Here is a 13,940-nt window from a genome sequence, read left to right as displayed (position 1 = left end):
TAAATATAGACACATAGATCTATTTCCCCATCCTCCTATATATATTTGCATGTAGATGTCTTTGTCTAGACCTCCATGAATGCCCTTTGACTCCTAGCTCTTTCCTCCATCTCCCTTGACTTTCCTCCTGCCCTACTACCATGCTTTGTCACCACCTGGGCTAGAGTATACCTCTTCTCTAAGCAACCTTACCCTTGATCATTTCCCAGCAGGCCTGCCACTCCCCCTCTCTACCATTTGGGGTCCCATGTTTTTCCCTTGTCCCTGGGTTTGTTAACACCACTTCCTTACCCCCTAACCCCCCACCCCAGGTCCCCCCGGAACTGTCGGTCCTGTTGTTTTTCCTCCAGATAGTTCATCAAACACTGTACTTCTTATAGTTGTTGTGTCACTCTAGTTTTTATCAAATGCTAGTAGTATCCTTTGTTGCTTTGATTTGCATGTATATTTGACTTCATGGTGCAGTCACAGATGAGGATGACACGGTGTAGTCACAGATGAGGATGACACGGTGCAGTCACAGATGAGGATTACACGGTGCAGTCATAGATGAGGATGACACGGTGCAGGCACAGATGAGGATTACACGGTGCAGTCACAGATGAGGATTACACGGTGCAGTCACAGATGAGGATTACACGGTGCAGTCACAGATGAGGATGACACGGTGCAGTCACAGATGAGGATTACACGGTGCAGTCACAGATGAGGATGACACGGTGCAGTCACAGATGAGGATTACACAGTGCAGGCACAGATGAGGATTACATGGTGCAGTCACAGATGAGGATTACACGGTGCAGTCACAGATGACGATTACACGGTGCAGTCACAGATGATGATTACACGTGCAGTCACAGATGAGGATGACACAGTGCAGTCACAGATGAGGATTACACGGTGCAGTCACACATGAGGATGACACGGTGCAGTCACAGATGAGGATGACACAGTGCAGTCACAGATGAGGATTACACGGTGCAGTCACAGATGAGGATTACACGGTGCAGTCACAGATGAGGATTACACGTGCAGTCACATGAGGATGACACGGTGCAGTCACAGATGAGGATTACACGGTGCAGTCACAGATGAGGATGACACGGTGCAGTCACAGATGAGGATTACACGGTGCAGTCACAGATGAGGATGACACGGTGCAGTCACAGATGAGGATTACACGGTGCAGTCACAGATGAGGATTACACGGTGCAGTCACAGATGAGGATTACTTCTGGTTTTCCACGCGTTTAGAGTGGTATTGCCTATTGCACTTTAAATGTCTCCTGTATGTTTGTGTGTGTTTTTTTCTCCAAGAGTTAAAAATATTTGGTATTCACTTTACTAAAATTTGTAATTACAGACTTCTTCATTTTAAAACCAACATAAACAATCTGTAAATAATCAGTACCTTTGGCTATGCAGCTAGATAAACTGTGTGCTACTTAAAGTGTTTGCAGGCAGCACGCAGTTATGAGACTGCTCTGTAGTAACGAGCACACTCTGCTCCTGTGTTGTCTGATTCGCGTGGGTGGCATTTGGGAGTCTGATACCGTGGTAAGTCTCCATGCTGACCTGTTGAACAGGCTTTCCTCTTTTTTGTAAGGAAGTACAAGAATGATGGCCAGGAACATCAAGGTGCTACTGATAGGGAGCTTTTCTAGTAGATAGTGTTTTGTTTTGAATTGATAGGTTTATAATGAAAACACTTTAGATTTTGAATGATCTGAAAATTAGCTCATTTTCTATTGCTTTACACAAATCGATGAGTTTCATGTAATTATTTTAAAAAGTAAAGCCAACTGTTTCTGATTTAGATTAGTTTTTTTCTCCTTGAAATAGGTGCTTCTGAGAGAATTGCTTTACCTAAATACGACTTTTGCTGTGACTTAAAGCCACTAGTTTTTCCTTACAAACCAGGTCCATCTGTGAAACGGTTGCTGTTTGAAAGCGCAAAAGACATGCAGCTTTTATCTGGGTTTGAAGAGTGACAGGGCCGCAGGAGGCAGCCTGCCAAGCTCATGGGGGGAATCTTGCATTTTGAGGAGCTGTCAGTGATAAGCCTGTCTGACTTCACCGAAGTTTCAGGTGATGAACCAGATGACAGCCTTGCACGACTGTTGGGCCACATAAGGCCTCACTCTGAAATTTGTCAGGCTTTTCTATAGTGTTTTGCTTTGTCTCGACCATGATATTGATGAGACATTGGGGATTCTCTTGATGTATCCACGGTCCTATAAGCAAAGCCAGTGCTCATTCACCTTTCATTGCAAGGGCTGGCCCTGTCTGTTTTATTTCAAGGAGAATTATAGGCCTCTATGGCTAAAGGGATCTTGATAAGAATTATTTTGTAAATAGACTAAATTTTATATTTTTACATTATATTGGATTACGGTTTTGTCTTTAATCATGACAAGTTCAGAAATGGATGCCATTGCTTAAACTTAAAATTCCAAGGCAAAAGATGACGTATCTTCTGTATCTGTCATGTGACCTTCCATTGTAGTTTTTTCACTATGCATTATCATTTTTAGTGTTTAACAAATCATCACACGGTCTCAGGATATGCATCCCTGTAATTTGTTAACATTATATTGCTCTTTAATCTGTTACCAAATACAGTATGATATCTTTAATCAGAGCTGTACCTGTTCTTTACTGTTTTAAATGTATTGAGGTACCTGAGTGTGTCCTTAACGGCCTTGCTGTTGCCTCGTGGTGTAGAGTGAGAGCCCTGGCCTGAAACAAAGCAAGACTAGGCCACAGGAGCTCCTGATGGGTAGTCAGCAGTGTGAAATTGCCAGCTGCTCCGTGGGGTTTTCGACTCCCATGAAGAGTTACAGTTTGGGCCTTGGAAGCTCCTAGGGGAAGTCTGCCATGTCCTTCTTACATGGAGACTATGAGTCAGCTTCAACCCAGTGACCGTGAGGCTAGAGGTTGGTTGGTGGGTAAATAAGCGCCCCGTTGGTACAGAGGGTTAAGTACTGGACAGCAGCCACAAGGTTGCTGTTTCCAATTTTCTAATTAGAATAAATTAATTGGGAGAAAGATAAGACTGCTCCCTTAAAGATTTACAGTCTTAGAATCCTTATCGAAGGTTACTATGAGTTAAAAGTGACTTGATAGCAGTGGGTTTGGGTTTGGGGGTTAAGTAAGGAGCAGTGGTGGTACAGTGCTAAAGCACTTGGCTGCTAACTGAAAGCTTAGATTCAACCCACCCTCTGCTCTGGGGGAAAGATGTGGTCAATACCTTAAACATTGCATCCTGGAAACCCCATGGAGCAAGTCTGTCCTATCCCACAGGATTGCTGTGAATTGAAATGAACTCAGTAGCAAGGTGTTCATTAAAATTTTAAAAGATACTTTCCTTTAGTCCTCTTTTAGTAACACCCTGTCTTTAAAGATTCTATGTTCCCATATGTCCTTAAGGATAGTTTAAAGCCTTCCCTCCCCCCCCCCCCCATTTAATTCTGTGTCTTCCATGATCCTAGTGTCTGCTTATTTTGATACTGTCTTTCCTGAAGACTTTCTTATAAAGGTGGATAGGTTATCCATTCATCTTGCTGTACTTACTTTGGTATAAAAAGCCAATTTAATAACTCCTTATGTGTGAGCCAGGTTTGTCAATGATCTGAATGGCCACTGGACAGAACTGGTTTTTATTGTGGGGTTGGCCAGGGGTAGGGGTGGTGGCCTCCAATATATGAGTGGAGGTCACTTGCCTGGAGCCATTTCATCACTCCAGAAGTGACTTAGGTTTGGACAACATGCTGTGTGTAGCCAGCTGAGGAGACTGCAGTTGGTGAGATGGCTTTCATTAAACTCCCGATTTTCTGCCTCACCCTCCCCTTACCCAACTGGTTCTTTTCCATGGCCCGGTGACCTGAAGTTCAGTTTTCTCCTGTGGATGAGGGGTGGTGGGTCGGTGAGTTGTCTGGCTGCGGAGAGTTGGGAGAGGTCCTGGGTTCAGTTCAATGTCTAGCCTTACTTTTAGCTATATACCTCAGTCCCATTTTCTATACCTGGTACATCCAAGTCCCAAACTTGTTAAGGGTTCGGAGGTGGGTACATTACTTGGCTTCTCTCTTTCTGGGACCGAAGCTTTAACTTCCTTTACTCTCCTATGATATTGCTCCATCTTCTGCCTTTTGTCTGTAGAAAATATGTTGCAATCCCGTGACAGTGTAATTTTTCATATACCATTCAAACTCCATTGCTATTGTAATGAAGTTTTGGATATGGAAGTGTGTTAGTCTGGATTGACTAGAGAAATCCAGAGACACTAATATGTGTATAAGAAAGAGGTTTATATATAAGAGCAATTGAATATTGAGAAAACATCCCAGCCCACCCCAGACCAAGTCCATAAGCCCGATATTAACCCATTTGTCCGATACCAACATATAAATTCCTTTTCAGACTCATGAAACATATGCAAATGATGCCGAATGCAGGAAGCTCACAGGCCAGTGGGTGGAAATTCTTGTGGATCCAGCAGTGGTATAAGCATCACAGTGCTGGCAGGGGTCTCTACATGGCTCTTCCAGCTCAGGGCACCAGCGTAGCTCCATGTGTCTTGTCAGCTGCAATGTCTCTCAGGGAGTCAGCGTGTGCCCCACTTCCTACGAGCTGTTTATCTCCTTAGCACCTCCAAATGAGGTCATCCAGCTGTGACCTGATTGACAGGGTCAACTCCACCCCTTCACTTGTAAGTCTCATATTGATAACATTATGTAACTAGCACAGGAAGAAATAGATGCATGTGGTTAGTCCACCATCTTTAACTGGAAATCTAGATTTAAATTTGAATGGTGTTTTGAGTATAATATCTCTGGCATTATTCTATGATTCATCACTTCGACTCCTTGATGATTTCTAGTTAGTGTGGCTTAACTGTGCTGCCCACAAGGTCGGTCGTTTGAATACATTTGCTCCACGGGAGAAGACGCTTTCTGTTCCCATAAAGATTCATAGCTTTGTAATGTTTAGAAATTGTTGATGCCAATAATTATACATGTCCGCTCAATGTATGGTTTGTTATATGTCAGAGCCCCCAATAAAATGATTTATTTGATTAAAAAAAAAGATTCACAGCTTTGGAAACCCATGGGTATTTCTACTCGGTCATACAGGATTGCTATGAGTCAGCCTCCATGGCATGAGGCTTACCTGGTCGGGTTGTCATGAGGGCGAGCAGAATCATATGTACAGCACTAGTGTTGACAGGTGATGTCATGTCAGTCTGACCCTGGGTACGAGAGACTCAGCGTGACCCTGTGCACAACAGAAGTTGCTGCCCTGTCCTGCCCCATCCTCACCACTGCAGCTGTATTTGAACCCGCTGTGACCCCACTGTGTTGTGCCATCTCTCTGAGGGCCTTCCTCTTTTTCGCTGGGCTGCTTTGCCAAGCGTGATGCCCACTTCCAGGAACTGCTGCCTCCCGATACTGTGTCCAGCATAGGCCGGCTCAGCTTCCGAGGAGCGTTCTGACTGTACTTCTTCCAACCCAGACGTGTTTGTTTTTCTGACAGTCCATAGTAAGTAATGTTCTCCTTTGGTCGTCCTGATTCATTGTTCAGCTTGCTCATGCAGATGAGGGCATTGAAAATACCATGGCTTGGATCAGCTGTACCTTAATCCTCAAAGTGACATCTTTTCGATCTTTAACTTTTTTTTTAAGACAGCTAATGCTAGAACTTTATGGGGAGATAGAAATTTAAGATGGAAATCAAGTGAAGGTTACCATATTCAGTTTATTCAATTATTGAAAAAACAAAATAGAAGTATGTCCAATTCATACATGGAAATCAATATTTTAAATTATTGATATTTAATTTTAATAAAAATTTAATATGTTTTATTTTGTAGGATTTGTCAAGCTAACTTTTAAATTTATTTAGAAAGCAAAGGACTAAGAATAATAAAAAATGCTCCCGAAGAAGATGGTGGGAGGGTTTGCTTTACCAAATATTAAGTCTCATTGTAAGTCACAGTCATTACAATAGTGAATTTCTAGCACAGCCCTTCTCAGCCTCCTACTGCCGTGACCCTTGAATAGAGTTCCTCATGTGGTGGTGACCCCCAACCATAACATTATTTTCCTTGCTACTTCATAACTCATTTTGCTACTGTTATGGATTCTAATGTAAATATCTGATATGCAGGATGCATTTTCATTGTTACAAATTGAATATAATTAAAGCACTGTGATTAATACAAAAACAATATGTAATTATATATTGTGAAGTAATTATTTCTAATTACAAATAAATGAATTTATCACATCTTGAAGCATGGTGTAGCATGGCTAGCAGTCTTAATATAATAATAGTAAACTACATTGCCACACTTTGCAACAGTGTGCATAACAAGCCAACTTCAGTGGGAAGGTTGAGATAGCTTCTTTCTCACCAGATCAGAAATTCTCGGGGCAGTCTTTGCAAGAGCACAATGAAGATCACCTTCCACAACATTTACCCAGTAATTATAATTTATGAAGTGTCCTTTTACTTCCAATACTGCTACTTTCCACACAGTAGCTGCTTTTTAACAGAGTAGCTGCTCTCTGCACAGCAGCTGCTCTCTACACCTGTGACTGGTCTACATAGATACATTATGGCACCAACCTTGTTACATACACCTGTATTTGTACGGGGTGTATGTGATGGAGTTGGTGTGATGATGTCATCACGCCGGGTACTCGTAGGTGGGTGAATCTGCATGTGGGAGGACTCGCCTGGAGACAGATAGAGGAGCAGTGTCTAAGTTCCTAAGACCATTGGAAATAATGTGTTTCCTGATGACCTTAGGCAGCCCCTGAAAAAGGGTCGTTCGATGCCCCCCAAAGGGTTCACGACCCACAGGTTGAGAACCGATGCTTTAGCAGATGGGCCAAAGAAACAGAATGGGGAACCCCGGAACATCTCTGAATTTTCTCTGCTTCAGGCCTGACTACCTCTTGGATATTTACTGTGGACATAGCTTACCTTGAAGCCCTCTCTAGTGGAGACTGCTCTTTCAGACACCATGTTGCCTATTTTCATGTTACTTCTGGACCAGCAGCTCTCAACCTGTGGGTTGTCACCTCTTTGGGTATCTGTCTAACAACCCTTTCACAGGGGTTGTTGCCCAATTCATAACAGTAGCAAAATTAGAGTTATGAAGCAGCAACAAAAATAATTCTACGGTAGTGATGAACGTATGAAGCACATCACCGCATGGGAAGAACTGGAGGAAATCATGCTAAGCGAAGTAAGCCAAGCACAAAAGGACAAGTACAACATGAGTCCTCTGAGGTAAGCTTAAAGGAGCATAGAGAAAAAGCTATTGTTTACAAACATTCCTGGGGTGAGTTATGCCAGGTAGTATGGCAGGGACCAGACCAAATACAGGGATATATATGGTAGACAACTAAAAAGGAGGTGGGGAAAGGAAAAATAATTTAAAAGAAATGGGTAGCAGGGGCACGGGGCTAATCTACCCAAGGGGAGGGTATTGTTTATATCTCCACAGGGCAAGAGGGACCAGACTTCAGCCCAGTGCTCTAAGATGTGAATGCAACATCCTGGCATGGAGTAGGGAACCAGTGGAGAGGTCTGAGGGGCCGGCCCCAATCCCAACTACTACGTGGACACCTGCCCCTCCCACCAGAAGAATTTATTTCAATGGACGGCATTGAATCTGCAGCTCCGGGGAAGAGACATATCTGATCGGAGCACATGGGAGCAGATGAAGTGGGAGAAGGAGAGAGTGGAGCACAGCCTGGCCCACCGGGCCTTGAGGATGGTGTTTCCAATTAGAGCAGCCAGTCTACAGAGAGGACCACATGGCCGGCCCCACTATGAGACATGATGTCCCTCACTGACCCATAGCCTTACAGGGGACAACACCGGAGACACAGTGCAGAAATTTCACCCGATCTGATCCTGCCACACTGAGGCAAAACACTAAGGGGTGCAACAGAACAGCAAGGGAACGGAGCGGCGAGGTCCTCAGGGAATGCTGAAGGTGGACTTTGGGGCCAGGGCATGGTGCCCCAACAGACTGGACTGGAAAACACTCCTAAAGGCCAACAAATGATCCTTGAACTAACTACAGGCTTTTCTTTCTTGTGTTTTGTTGTTGTTGTTGTTGTTGTTATTGGTTGTTGTTGTTTTATTGTATATTGTTGCTTGGTTTTGCTCTGTCTTGTTTTTGTGTCTGTTGTTATCTCTGCAGGTCTGTCTAAATAAGATAGGCTGGATGAAACATCTGGAGGAGAAAACAATGGGACCGACAGTTCCGGGGGGGGGGGCATGGGAGAGGAGGAGGTAGGGGGAAAGGTAGTGGTGTTAACAAACCCAGGGAAAAGGGAACAACAAGTGATCCAAATCGGTGGTGAGGAGGCCTGGTAGGGCGTGATCAAGAATAATGTAACCAAGAGGAATTGCTGAAACCCAAATGAAGACTGAGCATGATAGTGGAACAAGAGGAAACTCAAAAGGAAATAGAGGAAAGAGCTAGGAGTCAAAGGGCATTTATACAAGTCTAAATAAAGAGATGTACATATGCAAATATATTTATGAAGATGGGGAAATATATCTATGTGTATTTATAGGTTTAGTATTAAGGTAGCAGAAGGACATTGGGCCTCCACTCATGTACTCCCTCAATGCAAGAATACTATTAAATTGGCATTCTATGATGCTCACTTTCCCACCACAACTGCTGAAGACTAAGCGGGTGAATACGCAAATGTGGTGACGAAAGCTGATGGTGCTCGGCTATCAAAAGATATAGTGTCTGGTGTCTAAAACTTGAAGGTAAACAAGCGGCCATCTAGCTCAGAAGCAACAAAGCCCACATGGAAGAAGTACACCAGCCTCTGTGATCACGAGGTGCTGAAGGAATCAGTTATCAGGCATCAAAGAACAAAAAATCATATCATTGTGTGCTCACCTCCCTGATACTATCGCTGAAGATAAATGGGTGCATAAGCAAATGTGGTGAAGAAAGCTGATGGTGCCTGCCTATCAAAAGGTGTAGCATCTGGAGTCTTAAAGGCTTGAAGGTAAACAGCGGCCATCTAGCTCAGAAGTAACAAAGCCCACATGGAAGAAGCACACCAGCCTGTGTGATCACGAGGTGTCGGATCAGGTATCAGGCATCATCAGAACAAAAAATCGTATAGTGAATGGGTGGGGGGAGTGTGGAGTGGAGACTCAAATCCCACCTGTAGGCCACTGGACATCCCCTTATAGAAGGGTCTCGGAGAGGAGACAAGCCAGTCAGTGTGATATAGCAACAATGAAACATAAACTTTCCTCTAGTTCTTAAATGCTTCTTCATTCCTCACTCTCATGATCCCAATTCTATCTTACAAATCTGACTAGACCAGAGGATGTGCACTGGTACAGATAGGAACTGGAAACAGGGAATCCAGGGCAGATGATCCCTTCAGGACCCAGGTGTGTGGTGTTACTGGGATGGTGGAGGGAGAGTGGGTTATAAAGAGGGAACTGACTATAAGGATCTACATGTGACCTCCTGGGGGACACACAACAGAAAAGTGGGTGAAGAGAGGCATCAGACAGGGAAAGATATGACAAAATAATTTATAAATTATCAAGGGTTCAGGAGGGAGGGGGGAGTAGGGAGGGAGGGGAAAAATGAGCTGGTGCCAGAGGCTTAGGTGGAGAGCAGGTGTTTAGAGAATCACGAGGGCAATGAATGTACAAATGTGCTTTACACAATTAATGTCTGTATGGATTGTGATAAAAGTTGCATGAGCCCCTAATAAAATGATTAAAAAATAATTTTAATGGTGGGAGTTACCACAACGTGAGGGACTGTATGAAAGGGTCATGACATTAGGAAGGTTGAGAATCATTGTTCTAGATCATTCTTTATTACCCTTCTAGGACATCTTCTAAACCTTCCTTATGCTGTGATCCATTCGTCTACTTGCTAGTCTTCTCATCAGAGACCTGGTTCGTGGTCTTCCTCTCAGCCCAATCTTCCCATCTTCCAGAGGACCTCAATGTCTACCTAGCAGTTTGGCTTTCTCTTTCCCAGTGAATAACTCTACTCTTGGGTCTACTCCATATGACCTACACTCTCCCATGGATACATTCTGGATGTATTTCTCACACCTTTTTGTACTCTATGTCTGATAGTGTAAATTAGAATTTAGAATGTGGTCCAGTGTCGTAAAATTGGTAAATTAAAATTTACAATTTGGTCCAGTCTTGGACCTAGCTCTTTACTATTTTAACGAGGTCTTGTGTAGCAGATTTGTCCAATTGGAATAAGTCACTTCTTTTGCTTCTAAGAGTGCTAATTGTGTATGCGAGTAAATCCTTGATAACCTCAGACTGTTCTGTTTATCATAATGTTGCCTATTGGTCTGGTTGTGAGGATTTGCGTTTTATTTAAGTGGAGTTATAATCTGCATTGAAGACTATATTCTTTGGTCTTCACCAGTTAGTGTTTCAAGCTCTCTCCACTTTCACAAGCAAGGTTGTGTCATCTGCATATTACCGGTTGGTAATGAGCCTTCCTCTCCTCTTGATGCCACGTTCTTCAGCTAGCTTCTCAGATGATCAGGGAAGCATACAGATTGAATACATATGGTGAACGGATACACCCTTGGTGCACACATTTCCTGATTTTAAACCATAATCCCTTGTTCTGTGTTAAATGAGTGTTAGTTATGAATACTGTTGCCATTATCAATTTGATGGCCACAATTCAAGAACCCACTTAGATATGAATGAATGAATTCTTATCTGTGGCAGTGCGTTTATTTTAATGCCGACTTCTGAGTTTCTGTGTGGTATGGTTAACATGGCTGGCTGCTAACTGAAAGCTTGGAAGTTTGAATCTACCTCGGGGCTCCCTGGAACAAAGTCCTGGTGATCTACTTCAGAAAAAGCAGCCCCTAAAAAGTCCGTGGAGCAACATTCTGCTCCCACACACCGTGGTATTGCCTTGCAGAATCAAGTTCAAGGTCAGTTGTTATTAACTGGGATATGTTAAAATTAGGAATTGATTACTGTTTCGAGAGAGCTAGAATGAAGCTGTTTGTTTGAAAAGACAATCCTAGAAAACTAGTATTTTTTTTCTTTAATTGTGTGTATTCATAGTTTCTTGGCTGTGGACAATGCAACTAGGAATCTATTTTTATATTATAATATAAAACCTTTTTTATTGATTAAAAAACATAGCTATAAAGAAAGACAAATTTGTCACCAAGGCTTCTTGTTAGTTGCCATTTGTCCACTGCAACTCATGATAGCCCTGTAGGACAGGGTCGAAGGACCCCATTCCTTGTCCTGGGCTGTAATATTTACAGGGAGCAGGTCACAGGCTCTTTCTCCCACATTTGAGCCACTCCTCTTTCAGTGAGGAGCCAAGTGCTTAACCACGGTACCCTCAGGGCCCCCCATCCAAACAGGGAGTTCTGTCTTCTCTACTTGGTGACTGTCCAGTGGTAAGGCCTAAGCCTCCAGGTTTCTGTTAGAAGGTGTGTTAGGTGAACCATGTGATTAAAAGCATTTGGTAAATGATATGGTAAATGAGCATACAATGGGTACTTTTAAAGTCTCGAGTTCCCTAGGAGATTTTGACACCACATCCTTCCTTTTCCTGTGTTATTGGTGATTGCTGGGGTATCTAGGTGTGTCCGCGGGTCTTCATAAGAGAATACAAGGGCATCGTCCATTTCACCTGGCCTGATGCTCCCTATTGGACTACCAGTCAGATATACAGCTTCTACCTGGCCTTAGCTTTGTTTCACAGTGGTTGCCTACAGAGACAGATGGGGGAATAAATAAATATTGGTAGTTCAGCATTGTGGCCACGGACAGCCAGCTTATTTTCATTCAATGCCAACTCTGATTAGCTGTAGCTTCTTGAGATTGTGAGTTTCAGGCTAGAATCATCAGAGGATGACCTCTCTGCTTGATTCATGATGTCTGCTATGACTTGGTGGGTGGGATGTAGAGAATGTTGACAAGGATAGTCTGTCATCAGTATATAAGACAATGCCGCTGGTCTGACTGCATGACTTTGCTAGATGATATATTCTTTTAAACATTTCCAATTAACCACTTAAAAATTTGATGAACTCATGACTGAGTGACTATCCCACCCGGATGAACTTAACCCTATGTGTATTTTAACAGTGGAAACAAAGACAGCCTAAACTCTATTTAGGTTAAATGTGTATGTGGATATGTGCATGTGGAGACCCTTGCAACCTTGACAAGTTCCCCGGGTGGGGTGGGGCGCCCATAGACATTTATTTTTATTTTCTTTTTTCCAAAACCTTTTTATTAGGAGATAGTACAGATAGCGTATCATTCCATAGTTCAACCATATCCAGCAATATCGTACAATTGTTACCGCAATCAGCTTCAAAACATTCTCTTTCTTCTTGAATTCCTTTACATCGGCTCCCATTTACCTCTCCCCCCACCCCCGGGAACCCTTATTCTGCTTGCTGTCTCTGTAGGTTCATCAATCCTGGGTTCCATATACAGAGAAAAACATAAAAATAATTCAAGAGGGCTATCCCCAGTGACAAAGTACATCAAAGCTAAAGCCAAATATGAAGAAAAGGAAAAAACACACATACACATAAAATGTTGAAAACAATATAAGGCCCAATGTGACCCATATACATTTTTTTTTCCAAACAGGCCACCACAAGTGGCTGGATGGAAATACATTTACTAAAGACCATGAATTTGCAGGAAGGGAGAGAACGTATGATTTGGGGAAAGGGGGGTTTTGTCTTCAGATTGGTGGTAATTCCATTGCCAAGGAGACGGGCTGATGCTGTATTCTTGGTGCCAACTTCTTCTTTAAGATATGCAAGGATATAAAGATAGATAACATCACTGAACTTGTCTCATCGATATTCCCAGGACAGTCGTCTGTTTCCATGGCATTTATTACGTTGTCTAATGGAATGCCATGCTTCTTAATCCGCTCCAGATATTTCTTATACTCTTCCATCGAGACATCTTTGATTTTGCTGCATATCGGGGAGGGTGTAAGGCAAGAGGAAGAAGCATCAGTGCCGTCAGAACTACCACACTTTCAAGATGACAAAGCTCGACTGTGGGGTCCTCACTGGGTCCTATTTGTTGGAGTCCAAATAGTGAGAGCCTCATGCTTTTGCCTCTCCTTGGGAAGATCCCATATACATTTTTTAAATACAAGTTTGGTAAGTGACATTTCAGTAGTTTGTCAGTAGTACAGGTAAGTCACCTTTTATGTTTGGATCACCCTTTGCCATCACTTGTGGTTTTGCCTAAGTAGCAAACCTTCTTAGGCAGATGGGTGGCTTTTTCTTACTTCCCTGCGGTGCGTTATTAACACAGGCCATTACTTCTTGTGGGGTTGGGGGAATGCACAGGCTGCACATTTTCTTTCTGCTTTTTCTGAAGCAAGACAGATTGCTCACAAAAGGTCCTGGGATATAGCTTGAGCCATCGAGCCTGGCATAAAGTGCAGAATACCAAGAATTTTTTTGTCTCACAATAAGCTATTTCTTGGAATATAGTGGCATCTTCTAAAACAACGTTGCATCAGTCAACTTTCAAATTTCTAACTCCTGCAAGTTCCTCCCACCCCTTCTTTTTGGGAGAGGATATGAAGACTAGAGATACATAGATTATGTTTTATTTTTTCATCAATAGCCTGTTTTAAAGAAAATAAAACTTTGCTATGTGATGTCTTTGCCCCGACCCCAACCTCCCATTTTCCAAAATTCTGTACATTATCTCTGCTCTAGAGGGCTTTTGTAAAACTTGTGTCAAATATTAAAAGTAAAATTTGAAGTTTTTCAGCATCACCCAGAACTAGGCAAAGAGGATGCCATATGAACAGTTTGGACTTATTTTTACACCTCTCCACTTTTATAGTCACTTTATTTCCTTCTTCTCTTTTAGTG

Source organism: Tenrec ecaudatus, chromosome 13, assembly GCF_050624435.1.
Source record: "Tenrec ecaudatus isolate mTenEca1 chromosome 13, mTenEca1.hap1, whole genome shotgun sequence".
Lineage (NCBI taxonomy): Eukaryota > Metazoa > Chordata > Mammalia > Afrosoricida > Tenrecidae > Tenrec > Tenrec ecaudatus.
Note: the sequence above shows the minus strand (reverse complement) of the source record.